Source organism: Staurois parvus, unplaced genomic scaffold (genome assembly GCF_062004578.1).
Source record: "Staurois parvus isolate SC_StPar_1 unplaced genomic scaffold, SC_StPar_1.0 ptg002260l, whole genome shotgun sequence".
NCBI lineage: Eukaryota > Metazoa > Chordata > Amphibia > Anura > Ranidae > Staurois > Staurois parvus.
This window is the reverse complement of record NW_028320056.1, coordinates 233,571-249,853: the sequence shown is the minus strand read 5'-3', so window position 1 is coordinate 249,853 and position 16,283 is coordinate 233,571. Positions and strand designations below refer to the sequence as shown.

The 16,283-nt window shown below is 54.1% G+C and overlaps 1 pseudogene; it reads left to right on the top strand.

Moving 5' to 3' along the window:
* Positions 1-9,508: 9,508 nt before the first annotated feature.
* Positions 9,509-11,186, top strand: LOC149431443 (uncharacterized; annotated as a pseudogene).
* Positions 11,187-16,283: the final 5,097 nt, after the last annotated feature.

Here is a 16,283-nt window from a genome sequence, read left to right as displayed (position 1 = left end):
TTTGTCTCAATAAAGCTTTGTGCGTCTGCCATCCACTCTGTGTGTTCTGTCCTGCCTTTCCTCCGTCACATACTGGTGGCAGCGGTGGGATCAGGACACTGAGGAGATGACAGACAGCGAAAGCCAGCGGATGCGGGAACAGACCTGGCCCAGCGAATACAGGAAGTGGACTGTGGCATGTCTGCAGGAGAGGGCTGAGGAGCTGGCCCTTTCCCTGGAGGGGCCTAGCCAAAGAGGATCTGATCACTGCCATTGAGGAGGTGGACCCCCAGGACACCCCGAGAAAAAGCAGATCAACCCCAGCCTCCTCAGCACGCAAGGATCCAGGGCCCAAGAGCCCCTGGCGGCTTACTCGGGTGGAGGAAGAGATGGCCCTCCTGGGGTCAGACGCCACAGCAGAGGACAAGCGAGAGGCTATCCGGAGGGCGCATGAAAGAGAGAGCCAAGGGAGCCACCGTGACCTAAGCTGCCCGTCCAGCCCCAGGGCCGCGGGATACCCCCCTCCCCGGGTCAGCCGCAAGGACTTTAAACCCTTCAACGAAGCCGCCGGGGATGTGGAGGGGTTCTTTAAGGACTTTGACCTTCCCTGCCATGCGGAACTGTCCTATAAGATGTATGCGCACAAGATGTCGCAGTCCTGTCGGAGGTGGCTAGAGGGGGAACAGGCCTGCACCGCAGAGGAAATCATCCAAGCATTTCTGAAGGAGCAATTCTACAACCAATGCCCGGCGGAGGTGCACGGATGGGTAAGAGAGAAAGCCCCTACGACCCTTGCAAAGGCCGCTGCCCTGGCTGGTGAGATCCTGGCCATCAAGCCACACTGGAAACGGCGGGCCCCTGAGCCATTAAGGGCCCTGCCCCCCGCCACCTCTGCCAAAATGGGCCCCCCACCTACCACTGCCAATCCCGCAGGGCCACCCCCCAGAGCCCGGTTCACAGGGCCCCCCATGGAGCGCCACTGCTACGGATGCAACCAGCCAGGGCACCTCCAAGCTAACTGCCCCACCTCTCGAAGCCGGCATTTTACCTGTCCGGTTCACTACCTGGAACTTCATCCCGCAGAAGAACCACTGCCCCCGCCTCCCAGCAAATGGATGAGCCCCCCAGACGCCAACCAACCCTGGGGGGTTTACAGTGTCCACCCTCCGGGGGCTACATACTCCACCCAGAAACAACGCCATCTGCAGGCCATGCGGGTGACCTGGGATCGGGAGACCTTTAAGCGGGAGGTAGCCACAGACCCCACCTTGGCTAAGTTTAGGACCCAGGCCGCCAGGAGGGGGATGGGGGCCAGCTTTGGTGGGAGCAGGGGTTGTTGTACCGCACAGCAGGCCCAAGCCGCCCGGATCAACCCTTTGCTAGCCCCACACAACTGATAGTGCCCAGACGGTTCCGGTTCCCGCTACTCCAGATAGCCCACGACATTCCAGTAGCTGGCCACCTGGGTAAGAGGAAAACGGGGCTGCGGCTGACCCAAGCCTTCTACTGGCCAGGTATCACCCAGGACGTAGCCCACTTCTGTCAGACCTGTGACATCTGTCAGAGGAGGGGACGCCCAGGGGACCACCCCAAGGCGCCGCTCCGCCCCTTACCCATCATTGATGAGCCCTTTTAGCGGGTAGCTGTAGACATCCTGGGGCCCCTGGCCCGGCCCAGTAAGGCTGGCAAGTGGTACATCCTCACGGTAGTGGATTACGTCACCCGCTACCCCGAGGCTGTCCCCCTGTCCAGCATATCCGCCCCCAAAGTAGCCGAGGCCCTAGTCACCGTTTTCTCCCGGGAGGGTTTCCTCAGCGAGATCCTGATGGACCAGGGTACCCAGTTCATGTCCGAGGTGGTCCAATCCCTCTGGCGCACGTGCGGGGTAAGGGCGATCCGGACCACTCCCTATCACCCCAAAACCAATGGCCTCTGCGAGCGCTTCAATGGCACACTGAAGAGCATGCTGAGGTCCTTCGTTGATGGGGAGGCGGACTGGGAGAAGCTCCTTCCACACCTGTTGTTTGCATATCGGGAGGTACCGCAAGAGTCAACGGGGTTCTCCCCCTTTGAACTCCTGTACGGGCGGAAGGTCCACGGTCCCCTATCCCTGCTCCGGGAACATTGGGAAGGGCAGATAGAGGACATGGGTACCCCCGTCGTTCCCTACATTCTCGAGCTACGGGAAAGGCTGACCCGCCTGGCCACCATGGCCCACGGCCACCTCCAGGCAGCCCAGACACGTCAGAAGGTCTGGTACGACCGCAAGGCACGCGGCCGCGAGTTCACTGAAGGGCAGCAGGTGCTCAAGATCGTCCCCAACCCCCAGAATAAGCTCCAGCACATTTGGGAAGGACCCTACAAGGTCCTCCGCAAGATAGACGAGACTAGTTACGTCATTGGTCTCGACACCCGCAACCGCCAACAGCGCACGGTCCACATCAACATGTTGAAAGAGTACCATGACCGGGCTCTGCCCGTGCTCGCTGTCTGCCTCGCCTCCACGGGCGGAGCAGACGAGGGAGCCCTGCCCGATCTCCTGCAAGCCACCAAAGTCACCACTCCCCTAGATCAGATTCCAACGGGGGGCTCGGCTGAACCCCCACCAGACGGCCCAGATGCGGGCCGTGATAGCGGACCGGGCCGTCGCCTTCTTGGCCACTCCAGGTCACACCGGGTTAGCCCTCCACCACGTGGAGACCCACAGTCAGAAACCCATCCAGCAGGCCCCATACAGAGTCCCCGAATCCGTGAAGGCGGCCATCCGAGCAGAACTCTCCGAGATGCTCCAGCTGGGTATCATCCGACCCTCCCGCAGTCCTTGGGCCTCCCCAGTGGTGCTCGTGCCAAAGAAGGATGGGACCACCCACTTTTGCGTGGATTACCGGAGGTTGAATGACTACACTGTCAGTGACACCTACCCATACCCCGCATAGACGACCTGCTGGACCGTCTGGCCGGGGCCCGCTACGTGAGCACCCTAGACCCCAGCAAGGGCTACTGGCAAATCACCCTCACAAAAGAGGGCGTTGAGTGCTCCGCCTTCATTACCCCATTCGGCCTGTATGAATTCCTCGTCATGCCCTTCGGCATGAAAAACGCCCCAGCCACCTTTCAGCGGGTCATGGACCAGCTACTGGAGGGATGCCACGAGTTCGCGTGCGCTTACCTAGATGACATAGCGATCTTTAGCGACACGTGGGAGGAGCACCTGGCCCACGTGGGGGCCATCCTAGACCGCATCTGCAGGGCCGGGATGACACTGAGACCAGACAAGTGCCAGTTGGGAATGGCGGAGGTACAGTACCTCGGGCACCGAGTGGGGGGGGGACACTGAAACCTGAGCCAGCCAAGGTTCAGGCCATTTATGACTAGCCCACTCCCCAGACCAAGAAGCAAGTGATGGCATTACTCGGCACTACCGGCTATTACCGTAAATTTGTACCTAATTTCAGCTCCATGGCCCAGCCCCTGACCGACCTGACCCGGAAGAACAGTCCCCGGATGGTGACCTGGATCTCGGCCTGTGAATCCGCCTTCTGTGACCTCAAATCCGCCCTGGCGAGAAACCCCGTCCTGGCCGCCCCTGACCACAACAGACGCTTCCTCGTACGGACAGATGCCTCCACCTACGGCCTAGGGGCTGTCCTCAGCCAAGTCAACGAGGCTGGGGAGGAACCTCAAATTACTCTGGACCCCTCCTCCCTTCCCCCTCATGCCAAATTCCTGAACTCTCTGGACAGGACCCATTGCCATGGTAACCCGACAGGAAGTATCCGGTTACCAGCTCAATACTTAAGAGAGAGCAAGGAAACCCCCGTGTGTGTTCTCCTGGCTGTGTGTGTGAGGGAAGGCTGTGCTGAGGGCCAGCTTCTCTCATCCCCCGTCCTCCTCCTCATCTCCTGGACTGTCTGTGCTGCCTGGAATCCCTGCACTGTGGAGGAATCTTCTGCTGTCCCCGTGAATCTGCCTGGATCTATCCCCTGCCTGGACTGAACCCCTTGTTTTCCGTGAGTACCTGCTTCCCCACTATTACCTGAACTGTTACAGTGGTGACTCCAGGCACCCCTCTCATGTGTCGGACTACCCCTGTTACAGGGACACCCCCTTGGCTCTCCTAGTGGACTATAAGTGGGTGGGGACCCTCGTTAACATTTAGTGGCAAATCCACCCTGTCTGCCACCCCCCGTATTGAAGGACTGCCGTCTGTTTGTCTCAATAAAGCTTTGTGCATCTGTCATCCTCTCTGTGTGTTCTGTCCTGCCTTTCCTCCGTCACACCTTAGTTTTGGCAGAGATCAACTCTTGTTGGATAAAAAAAACCTCTGATAGAAGCTTTATGAGCTGCCCAGTAAATAGCGGGCGTCGTGTCTTCTGATTTACTAATGGTAAAGTAAGAGTTCAAATGCTCCACCACTTCAAGGCGAGTTGACTCATTGCTAAGAAGGGACTCATTCAATCGCCAGTTCGACTTGGCCAGATTGGCAGTTAAATTGGTGATTATTAGCATCACCGGGTCATGATCTGACCAGGGTGTCAATACAATTTTAGCCGAACACAACTTAGGCAGCAGCTCCATAGGCAGAAAGATGTGGTCTATATGTGAATAACGGTTGTGAGCTCTAGAGAAATGAGAGTAGTCTCTAGAAGTAGGATTGGCCTCTCTCCATGCACCCACCAAATTATAGCGATATAAAGTTGAGCAAATTTGCAACTTTGTTTCGGGGGGGGTGTAAGTTTGGTTGCATGCGATTTATCAAGCATTTGATCTAAAGCCAAATTCGAATCCCCCACTAAAATGACTTCGCCTTCCAGTTCTGGAGCTAAAGATTGAAACAGGGATCAAAAAAAGGCTAATTGATTCACATTAGGGATGTAGTAAATCAGGAAAGTCACTAAGTGGCCTTTAACCAATAGACATCACCCTTCCTTGTCTCGCATCCCTTTAGATTCAGTAAAGGATAACCGCCGGGCCAAACAGAGCGCTACCCCTCGGTTTTTCTCAGATACATTAGCAAAAAAGAACACAGGGAAATCTCTATAAATATACCGTGGTGGGAAAGAGGAGACAAAATGGGTTTCCTGCAGAGCAACTATATCAGCTTCCAGGGACTTATAACGAGAAAAAACCTTGAGACGCTTAGAGGGGATCCCAAACCTGCACATTATGGGAGAGTAAGGGAACAACGCCACTATTAGGTATTAAGGTGGACATAGGAAAATGCAAGACAGTGATGGGGAGACCCACACATCCCCCCATAGGGGAGATCAAAAATCCAGGACCGAATAAACATTCCCGAGATGACCCTCAATAAAAAACAATAAATAAAAATTAGGAAAATAAGGAAGAAATAGGGGAGAGACAAAAGACACCGAGCCCAGAAAATGGCTAGCGTCAGTTCAAGTGGTAAAACAACGATATGCAGCATAAAACTGTAAAACACCAAATAACCCAGACACAAGGTCAAGGAATGGAAGAGTCTCCACCAAAGCATAGCAGTGGGGAGAGTCTTTCAATTAGGAAGAGCACATAGATGCTTCCTGGCACCATGGGGTCTGTAACAGACATGTATAAGAAAGGTTCCTAACCCCAGAGAAATAGAATACCTGCCATATATTCAATCTAGTCACTAAACAGGTAAAAAGCAATAAAATAAAAACACATTATTATTATTATACAGTATTTATAAAGCGCCAATAGTTCGCTCAGCGCTGTACATTACAAAGGGGGACAGAACATGTGACAGAACAAAACCAATACAATGCAAAACATGAGGGGATTGAGGGCCCTGCTCTTTCGAGCTTACAATCTAGGAGGGAAGGGATGGTGGCACAGGAGGAGATAGCTGTGGGGGATGGAGTGGTAGGAAGAGTGGAGGAGGTTTGGCAAGTTAGCAGGGGGTGGGGTAGGCTTCCCTGAAGAGGTGGGTTTTCAGGGTGAGCCTAAAGGAGAGGAGAGTAGGTGATAATCTGATGGGTTGGGGCAGGGAGTTCCAGAGGATGACACCCTGGAGAAGTCCTGGAGGCAGGCATGGGAGGAGGAGACCAGGGAACTAGAGAGAAGGAGGTCTTGTGAGGAGCGGAGTGTGCGTGTTGGGTGGTACTTGGATATTAGGTCAGTGATGTAGTTCGGGGCAGTATGGTGGACGGCTTTGTACGTCAGTGTTAGGATTTTGAATTTGATCCGTTGCACAATCGGAAGCCAGTGGAGGGATTGGCAGGGTAGGTGGAAGACACTGAGTGGAGGCCAGTGGAGGGATTGGCAGAGGGGGTTGGAGGACACTGAGTGGAGGCCAGTGGAGGGATTGGCAGAGGGGGTGGCCGAGATGGAGCGGTTGGAAAGGCGAATGAGTCTGGCAGCCGTATTCAGGATTGACTGAAGCGGGGATAGCCAGCGGCAAGGCAGGCCAGTGAGGAGGGAGTTGCAGTAGTCGAGTCGTGATATGATGAGGGAGTAGATGAGCTATTTAGTGGTTTCTGGAGTTAGGAACGTGCGGATTTTGGCAAAGTTGCGGAGGTGGAGTCTACACGAGCTTGTTAAAGATTGGACTTGGGGCTGGAAGGATAGGTTGGAGTCTAGAATGACACCAAGTACTCTGGCCTGTGGGGCGGGTTTGATGGTGGCATTGTTGGATGTGATGGAGAAGTCAATGGGGGGTGGTGTCCGTACTGGGGGGAAGACAAGAAACTCAGTTTTGGAGAGGTTCAGTTTAAGGAAGTGGAGTGTCATCCAGTCTGATATGTTGCTCAGTAGGTGTGTGATTCGGGCAGAGACCGAGGGGGTGAGGTGGGGAGTTGAGAGATAGATTTGTGTGTCATCGGCATAGAGGTGGTAGCATTATAGGTAACGCTGAAAGAGCGTTGTGACAAGTAGGATGAGAGCCAGGAGAGAGCAGAATCTCTAAGGCTGAGGGAGTGTAGTTTTTTTTTGAGGAGGGGGTGGTCGACTGTGTGGAAGGCAGCGGAGAGGTCAAGGAGTAGGACAACTGAATAGTGGCCATTAGCTTTGGTGGTTAGCAGGTCGTTGGAGAGTTTGAGTAAGGCAGTTTTGATGGATTGTAGGGGACGGAAGCCAGACTATAGGGGATCGAGGAGGTTGTTGTCGTTGAGGTGAGAGCATAGGCGGGTGTAGACTAGGCGTTCGAGGAGTTTAGATGTAAATGGGAGCAGGGAGATGGGTCTGAGGTTGTTCGGGTCATTGGGGTCCAGGGAGGGCTTTTTAAGTATGGGGGTGATGTGTGCATGTTTCAGAGGGGAGGGGAAAGTGCCGGAGGAGAGGGAGAGATTAAAGATGTGAGTGAGGGAGCATAGGATGGAGGGGGAAGGAGGTTGTAGGAGTTGTGAGGGGATAGGGTCAAGGAGGCAGGTGGTGAGGCGGGCATCAGAGAGGACCTTGGAGACTTCCTCGATGGTAGTAAGGTCAAAGGTGCAGAGTGTTGAGGGGGATTCAGTATGAGGAATGTGGGGTGGGGTGGAAGTGGAGGTCAGAGCAGTGGTGGGGCCGTGGGAGAGGGGGGATGAGCGGGTAACTGAGTGAAAGGGTGTAACAAACTAGCTCATCAGAGTGGAAGCGGAGTTCTTCTTTTTCTTGTTCCTTTCTGTTATTTGAGGTATTCCTCAAAGATTCCTCACATCCCCCTTTCTAGTCCTGAGAGGCAAACGTTATCTCCTGACGGATGGTGCAGGTCAACCAGGTTAAGACATCCCTGGTGGCGCCAGCAGTCTGGGAAAACTGTCACCTTTCTCACCTACGTTCTGATAAGGCCAGCCTTTTTCAGAGAGCTGGGAAGCATTGACCCAAAACGGCGTAAGTCCACACATTATCAAACTGACCAGAGTAATTGCACATTCCTCAGGTCAACCGTATGTTTCATGTCATGTATTATGAGGCTGTAGTTAATACAGAGTTTCCCACTGACCACTCCCAAAACATGTAGTCAGAGCCCCCCTTTTGAGAGGGACTTTTAAAAAGAGACAAGTGAGTTAGAGCTTGACACACACAGGGATCTCCCAGCAACATCGTAACAAAAGGAGATCAAGAAATCACCCTGCTCTACAACTTGGATCTGCAAACCCAGGCATATGGGCAAGTAACTTGACCCTGTAATCTTCTTCCTAATAATCTCTTTGCTGTGTCTTTATATACATATATATATATTTTTGTGACATCTCTGTAAATATTGTATTGCACCTGTTTGACCCTTTTAGTAATAAATCTTTCTTTCTGAAAGTGTTAAACTGTTTCTAAGCACTTATTTGCAATTCACTAATCCCTGCCTTTGAAGAGACGCTACTGTTTGTATATCTCTGTATAGTAGGTCCGCGGGCTGTGCTATATAGATCAATATTTCAATCATTATAGTGTATATTTGATAACGGCATTCAATCTCCGACAAAAGTGGTGGTGGCAGTAGAGGGTTAGTTGCGTAATTAACCCGACCCAGTAACAAGCGCATTTAGGCTGCAGGCACCGATTGTAGTCCATTAGCTGGGCAATTGCTGTGCTGGGTGCAGCTGAGTGTGGCCTTGTTACGTGCATGACACTGCGGTTTTATATCGGCCGGTCCTTCGGTCACGAGTTTGGTGAGAAGGTCTGGGGTCTGACGCCGTGGGCGTGACGTATTACTGTTAGTCGCGGTCGTGCAATTGTCGCCTGTTGGTGGCGGCGACCACGGGTTGTGACATATTGGTGGCAGCGTACGTGGGATAATTGCAGTAAGAGCTTCAGTGTAGTGTTAAAAATTGGCTCTACACTGAAGGATTGTAACCTTTGTGGAAACAGTCCTTAGAAACAAGCGGTGCATATTTTAGTTTATATATATGTGTGTATAGAGAGACACATAGCAACAGCTATTTTCTTTTCCTACTTTTCTCTTCTATCTTTGCTTGCAATTATGCCTGGTGAAGCAGATTACGAGAAAATGAGCAAAGGTGATTTGAAAGTTGAATGTGCCTCACGAGGATTGGACGTCGGTCGCAAACCCGTGAAGATTTGATTAGTGATCTAGTGGAGTATGATATCCGAGCAAATCAGAACTCGGGGGAACTTGAACATGGAGGGGTTCCCATTACCCACATTGCCAGTGGCTCAGAGACGGCCTCACAGGATGGGTATACAGAGACTGACACTGGAGGATCACCAAAGGTTAGCGTCACACCACCGCCTGAGTGCTAGCACCGTGGTGCCTGGAACCAGCAGAGACTCTTCTCAGATGCAGGAGGCCTTGAAACACCTCATGGAGACAGATCTGGAGGCATACCTGCGGTTCATGGAACGCCAGGCTGACAGAGAAACTGCGGAACGCCAAGCAGCGGCTGACAGAGAAACTGCGGAACGCCAAGCAGCGGCTGACAGAGAAAATGCGGAACGCCAAGCTGAAAGAGCGGCTGAGAGAGAGGCGGTGCAGAGGGAAGCTGATCATCGGCATGACATGGAGATGGCAAGGCTCCAGCAGTGACCGGGTCAGAACCTCGGGTCCCTAGATCACAGGGACGCCACTCTTTCCGTGGGCGCAGCTAAGTTTCCAATGATGGAAAAGGACAGCGACATTGACACCTACTTACTGTCCTTTGAAAAAATGTGCCGTCAGTACCATGTGCCCCAAGCTCAATGGGTTCGGTACCTGACACCAGGGCTACGAGGCAAGGCCCTGGATGCGTTTGTTGAATTGCCAGAGGAGCAAGATGATGACTATGAACTTTTAAAAGAAGCCATTATCCGGAAGTACCAGATGACCCTGGAAGTGTACCGCAAGCGTTTCAGGTCCATGCAGAAGGGACCTGGGGACTCTTACACGGATGTGGCAAGTCGCTTACGTACCACATTCCAACAGTGGACTAAGGGACTGAAAGCTAATTCCTATGAATCTTTGGAAGAGCTCAAGATACGAGATCAACTCCTGCACATTTGTCCAGCAGACGTCAGACAGTTCGTCTTGGAGAGGGAGCCAGCATCTACTACAGCTGCAGCAGATCTGGCAGATACCTTCGTCCACACGCGGGTGTCTGACCCTCGCAAGGCTCCTCCAAACAGCTGGAAAGGGGGGGAAATCGTCCCTAGCAACCTCTCCTACTTCAGTGAGACAAGCCTCACCTCCGCCCAACCCTGCAGCGCTTGGAGCCAAGCCATTCCTGCCTGACACCCGCAAATGTTTCACCTGTGGGAAAGCCGGACATCTCAGGACCCAGTGTCCTGAGCAGAAGAAGATGACATCATCGGGCCAGCCAGACCGCAACTCTTCTTCCGTGCTGCTGGTCAGTGGGAAACCTCGGGGACCCAGCACCAACCTACAGCCGGTCATCGTCGGCAACCGGACCGTAACAGGTTTCCGTGACACTGGAGCTGAAGTCACCTTAGTCCGACCTGAGGTGATAGAGGAGACAGACATCATCCCAGAGAAGTTCCTGACCCTCACTGGAGTGGGGGGAACCCGTTCCCGCATACCCCGGGCATATGTGTTCATCGACTGGGGTGCCGGGAGGGGGATGAGGGAGGTAGGAGTCTCAGATGAAATTCCCACAGCTGTCTTATTGGGGGCCGATCTAGGCACCCTTATTTCCTATTATGCCCCTGATAAGGACTCTCCGGATGCCCCCCTGGAACTCTCAGGACCTACCAAGGTACTGTGTGCAGATATTGGGATAATGTCTGGGCAGCCTGTGGATGGACTGAGGGAGGGGGCTGGAAAGGGAGCGGGATGGCAAGATTCTCCATTAGCTGGAGAGGGAGAAGAAATCCCCTTGTTGGGGGAGGAAACAAACTCAGGTGACATGGACAGTAGACAAGTAACTGGTGGTAATTATGAGGACAATGATGTTGCAAATGCCTGTAATGTTGATGTTAATGTCGGTAATATCATTAGTAATGTCAGTAATGTCATTAATAAGGTCAGTAATGTTGATGGTTCTGATGATACTAATGAGGCATCCCTCACCTTAGTGGTCACTCGCAGTGCGGCAAGGGTAGCTGAGGCACAGACTCGGGTCTCAGAACAGCCGGAGGACATCCCTGACCCCTCCCCTTGTTTTGACCCAGTGGACTCTGCCTCCGGTGAGTCTCAGCAGCTGTCATTGTTTGCTACAGGACCGCTGTCTGGGACCTGTAGTTCCACATTTGAGGCTGCCCTACTGACAGACCAGACCCTGGAGCAGCTCAGGAATCTGGCTAATGGCCCCCCTGCTGAGAATGCCAAACAAAAGGTCTACTAGGAGCAAGGCCGACTATATAGGGAGGGGCTGCCCACTGAGGAAAGGGGGGCTGACATTGGTAGACGACAGCTTGTCGTGCCTCATCCCTGTCGGGGGCAGCTGCTGAAGGTGGCTCATGAGATTCCTCTGGCCGGACAACTAAGACACGAGCCCGATTGATCCATAATTTCTTTTGGCCCACTATGTTAGCGGACATAGCGGATTACTGTTGGTCCTGTGGTACCTGTCAGCGAGTTGGCAAGGCAGGAGAGGTGCACAGGGCCCCATTACAACCTTTGCCTGTGATTGACGAGCCTTTTAAGAGGGTGGCTGTAGACATTGTGGGGCCTCTAGCCATCCTTAGCAGCTCAGGCAAACGTTATATCTTGACAGTGGTCGACTATGCCACCCCGGTATCCAGAAGCTGTGGCTCTCTCCTCCCTCCGGGTGGACAAGGTTGAGGATGCTCTGCTGGGAATCTTCACCAGAGTGGGGTTTACGGCCGAGCTTATTAGTGATCAAGGGCCCCAGTTTGTGTCCGACCTAATGCAAGCTCTCTGTCAGAAGATACAGATGACGCATATCATGGCCAGTCCTTACCATCCACAAACGAATGGCTTGTGCGAACGTTTCAATGGCACCTTAAAACAAATGTTGCGAACCTTTGTGGAATCTCAGGGGAAGGACTGGGAACGATATTTGCCTCATCTGTTATTCGCTTACAGAGAGGTGCCTCAGGAGTCCACCGGGTTTTCGCCCTTTGAACTTCTGTACGGGCGGAGGGTGAGAGGGCCTCTGGACCTAATCCGGGAGACCTGGGAGGGCAAGATTGCGGACCCGGAGGTCTTCGTGGTGGATTACGTGCTCAGGTTCCGGGATAAAATGGAGATGCTGGTGGGGTTGGTATGAGAAAACATGGCCCAGGCCCAGACCAGGCAGAAACGCTGGTATGACCGTAATGCCAGGGAGCGGACATACAACGTTGGGCAGCAGGTGTATGTTCTGCTACCCTTGCGGCAGAACAAACTGCAGGCTGCCTGGGAAGGCCCGTACCCTATCACCCAGCGCCTAAACAATGTGACCTATCTGGTTAGGTTAGGCGAAGGAAGCAGACGGCAGAAGGCCTTCCATGTTAATATGATCAAGGCTCACCACGAACGTACGGCCTACGTCATGCCAGTCTGCAGCCAACAGGAGACTGAGGAGTCTGACCCCCTCCTGGACCTACTCGCAGACACTAGGGAAGGGGAGTCAGCCCTCCCGATCAACCCGCTCCTTACCCCCACTCAGGTACCTGGGCTGGAGAGAGTGCTGGCAGTACATGGGGGTAGGTTTACTGGGAAGCCTGGGAGAACCCATCTTGCTACCCACAAAGTAGACACAGGGGCCCATCCTCCTATTAGACAATCCGCCTATCGCGTCTTGTTAGAGGTGCTGGCAGATATGAAAAGGGAGGTGGAGGAAATGCTGCAGTTGGGGGTGATTCAGAAGTCTCACAGCGCCTGGGCGTCCCCTGTAGTCCTGGTCCCCAAGAAGGACCAGACGACCAGGTTCTGTGTGGACTATCGGAAGCTGAACGCCATCACCGCTGCAGACGCCTACCCCATGCCCCGGATCGATGAATTGTTGGATAGGCTGGCGGCGGCCCGCTATCTCACGATCATGGATCTGAGCAGGGGGTACTGGCAAATTCCTCTAGCGCCCGAGGCCCGGGAAAAGCCGGCCTTCATCACCCCATTCGGCTTGTTCGAATTCACGGTCATGCCCTTTGGGATGAAGAATGCCCCAGCCACCTTCCAGAGGGTCATGAACGACCTGTTGGAGGGGCTGGAACAGTGCGCAGTAGCCTACCTGGACGACATTGCCGTGTTCAGTCCCACCTGGGAAGAACATCTGGGGCATCTGTCACAAGTTCTGGACAGACTGACAGCCGCCAATCTGACAGTCAAACCCAGCAAGTGTCAGATAGGCATGACAGATGTCCAGTATTTGGGACACCAGGTAGGAGGAGGCACCCTGAGGCCTGAAACAGGGAAGGTGGAGGCCATCCTGGCCTGGCCTACCCCACAAACCAAGAAGCAGGTCATGTCATTCCTGGGGACAGCTGGCTACTATCGGAAGTTTGTAGGTAACTATAGTAGCCTGGCGAAACCCTTGACTGACCTGACCAAGAAGAAACTGCCCAAGGAGGTGTCGTGGACACCCGAGTGTGAGAAGGCCTTCCAGGCCTTGAAGGAGGCGCAGGCGCTGGCTCAAGACTTCACCCGTCGTTTCCTAGTGCAGACGGATGCCTCTGCATATGGATTGGGTGCCGTCCTGAGCCAGGTTGATGGTTCAGGAGAGGAACATCCCATCCTCTACCTGAGCCGGAAGCTGCTCCCGAGGGAGGTAGCATACGCCACGATCGAGAAAGAGTGCCTGGCGATTGTGTGGGCGCTCCAGAAACTACAAATGTACCTGTATGGGCGGCACTTCACCGTGATCACTGATCACAATCCCCTGAGCTGGCTAAATCGTGTGGCTGGGGAGAATGGCAAACTACTCCGGTGGAGCCTAACTCTCCAGCAATACGATTTCACCATACAGCATAAGAAGGGCAGCACCCATGGCAACGCGGATGGGTTATCACGGCAGGTCGAGCCAGCAGAAGTCGGTTGCGTCAGGAGAGAACTTGTAGCTCACTCCTTGGCAACCACTTAAGGGGGAGGTGTGGCAAACATGCTCATTAGAGATGAGCGAAGTATTCAAAAATTCGATTCGACTGATTTGGCGAATTCGTGGAAAAAATTTGATTCGAGTCGAATATATTCGCTGTGAATTTAACTTAAAAAAGGGTGTTTCTAGGCTTCAGAGAGACTTTATATTAGTGCAGAACACTGTACCTTTAATTTAAATGCCCTTGGAGTCTGCTGGGGAAGAGAAATAATACTGTCAGTCAGTATGACATGCAGATGAGTGCCGTCGATCTTAGAATCACCGCACACTTCACTCATTTGGCCAGTCACGGGGCCAAAACCAGTGTTTGGAGCCACAGTGTGGCGGAGGAGGCAGCAGCAATGGGAGGCCATACAGCACCCTATGACAAAATGGAAACCAGCAGGAGTGTGAGGAGACCTCAAAGTGGCACATGGCAGAGTGGGAGCAACGGGAGGCGGTAGAGGGACCCATGACACACTGTGGACCCAGCAGCAGCGTGACCATGCGGTACGGGGGCCCATGGCAGATTTGGGGCCTGGCAGCACCTATGGGAGGCCTGTAATCTGCCAGCAACCTATGACAAAATGGAAACCAGCAGGAGTGTGAGGAGACCTCAAAGTGGCACATGGCAGAGTGGGAGCAATGGGAGGCGGTAGAGGGACCCATGACACACTGTGGACCCAGCAGCAGCGTGACCATGCGGTACGGGGGCCCATGGCAGATTTGGGGCCTGGCAGCACCTATGGGAGGCCTGTAATCTGCCAGCAACCTATGACAAAATGGAAAACAACAGGAGTGTGAGGAGACCTCAAAGTGGCACATGGCAGAGTGGGAGCAATGGGAGGCGGTAGAGGGACCCATGACACACTGTGGACCCAGCAGCAGCGTGACCAGGCGGTACGGTGGCCCATGGCAGATTTGGGGCCTGGCAGCACCTATGGGAGGCCTGTAATCTGCCAGCAACCTATGACAAAATGGAAACCAGCAGGAGTGTGAGGAGACCTCAAAGTGGCACATGGCAGAGTGGGAGCAATGGGAGGCGGTACAGGGACCCATGACACACTGTGGACCCAGCAGCAGCGTGACCATGCGGTACGGGGGCCCATGGCAGATTTGGGGCCTGGCAGCACCTATGGGAGGCCTGTAATCTGCCAGCAACCTATGACAAAATGGAAACCAGCAGGAGTGTGAGGAGACCTCAAAGTGGCACATGGCAGAGTGGGAGCAATGGGAGGCGGTACAGGGACCCATGACACACTGTGGACCCAGCAGCAGCGTGACGAGACGGTACGGGGGCCCATGGCAGATTTGGGGCCTGGCAGCACCTATGGGAGGCCTGTAATCTGCCAGCAACCTATGACAAAATGGAAACCAGCAGGAGTGTGAGGAGACCTCAAAGTGGCACATGGCAGAGTGGGAGCAATGGGAGGCGGTACAGGGACCCATGACACACTGTGGACCCAGCAGCAGCGTGACGAGGCGGTACGGGGGCCCATGGCAGATTTGGGGCCTGGCAGCACCTATGGGAGGCCTGTAATCTGCCAGCAACCTATGACAAAATGGAAACCAGCAGGAGTGTGAGGAGACCTCAAAGTGGCACATGGCAGAGTGGGAGCAATGGGAGGCGGTACAGGGACCCATGACACACTGTGGACCCAGCAGCAGCGTGACGAGGCGGTACGGGGGCCCATGGCAGATTTGGGGCCTGGCAGCACCTATGGGAGGCCTGTAATCTGCCAGCAACCTATGACAAAATGGAAACCAGCAGGAGTGTGAGGAGACCTCAAAGTGGCACATGGCAGAGTGGGAGCAATGGGAGGCGGTAGAGGGACCCATGACACACTGTGGACCCAGCAGCAGCGTGACCATGCGGTACGGGGGCCCATGGCAGATTTGGGGCCTGGCAGCACCTATGGGAGGCCTGTAATCTGCCAGCAACCTATGACAAAATGGAAACCAGCAGGAGTGTGAGGAGACCTCAAAGTGGCACATGGCAGAGTGGGAGCAATGGGAGGCGGTAGAGGGACCCATGACACACTGTGGACCCAGCAGCAGCGTGACCATGCGGTACGGGGGCCCATGGCAGATTTGGGGCCTGGCAGCACCTATGGGAGGCCAGTAATCTGCCAGCAACCTATGACAAAATGGAAACCAGCAGCAGTGTGAGGAGACCTGATAGTGGCACATGGCAGAGTGTGGCGTTGGAGACAGCAGCAATGGGAGGCGGTACAGGGACCCATGAGACACTGTGGACCTGGCAGCAGCGTGAGGAGGCGGTACAGGGGCCCATGGCAGATTAGGGGCCTGGCCGCAGCAATGTGAGGCACGTAATCTGACAGCATCCTATGACAAAATGGAACCCAGCAGCAGTGTGAGGAGACCTGATAGTGGCACATGGCAGAGTGTGGCGTTGGAGACAGC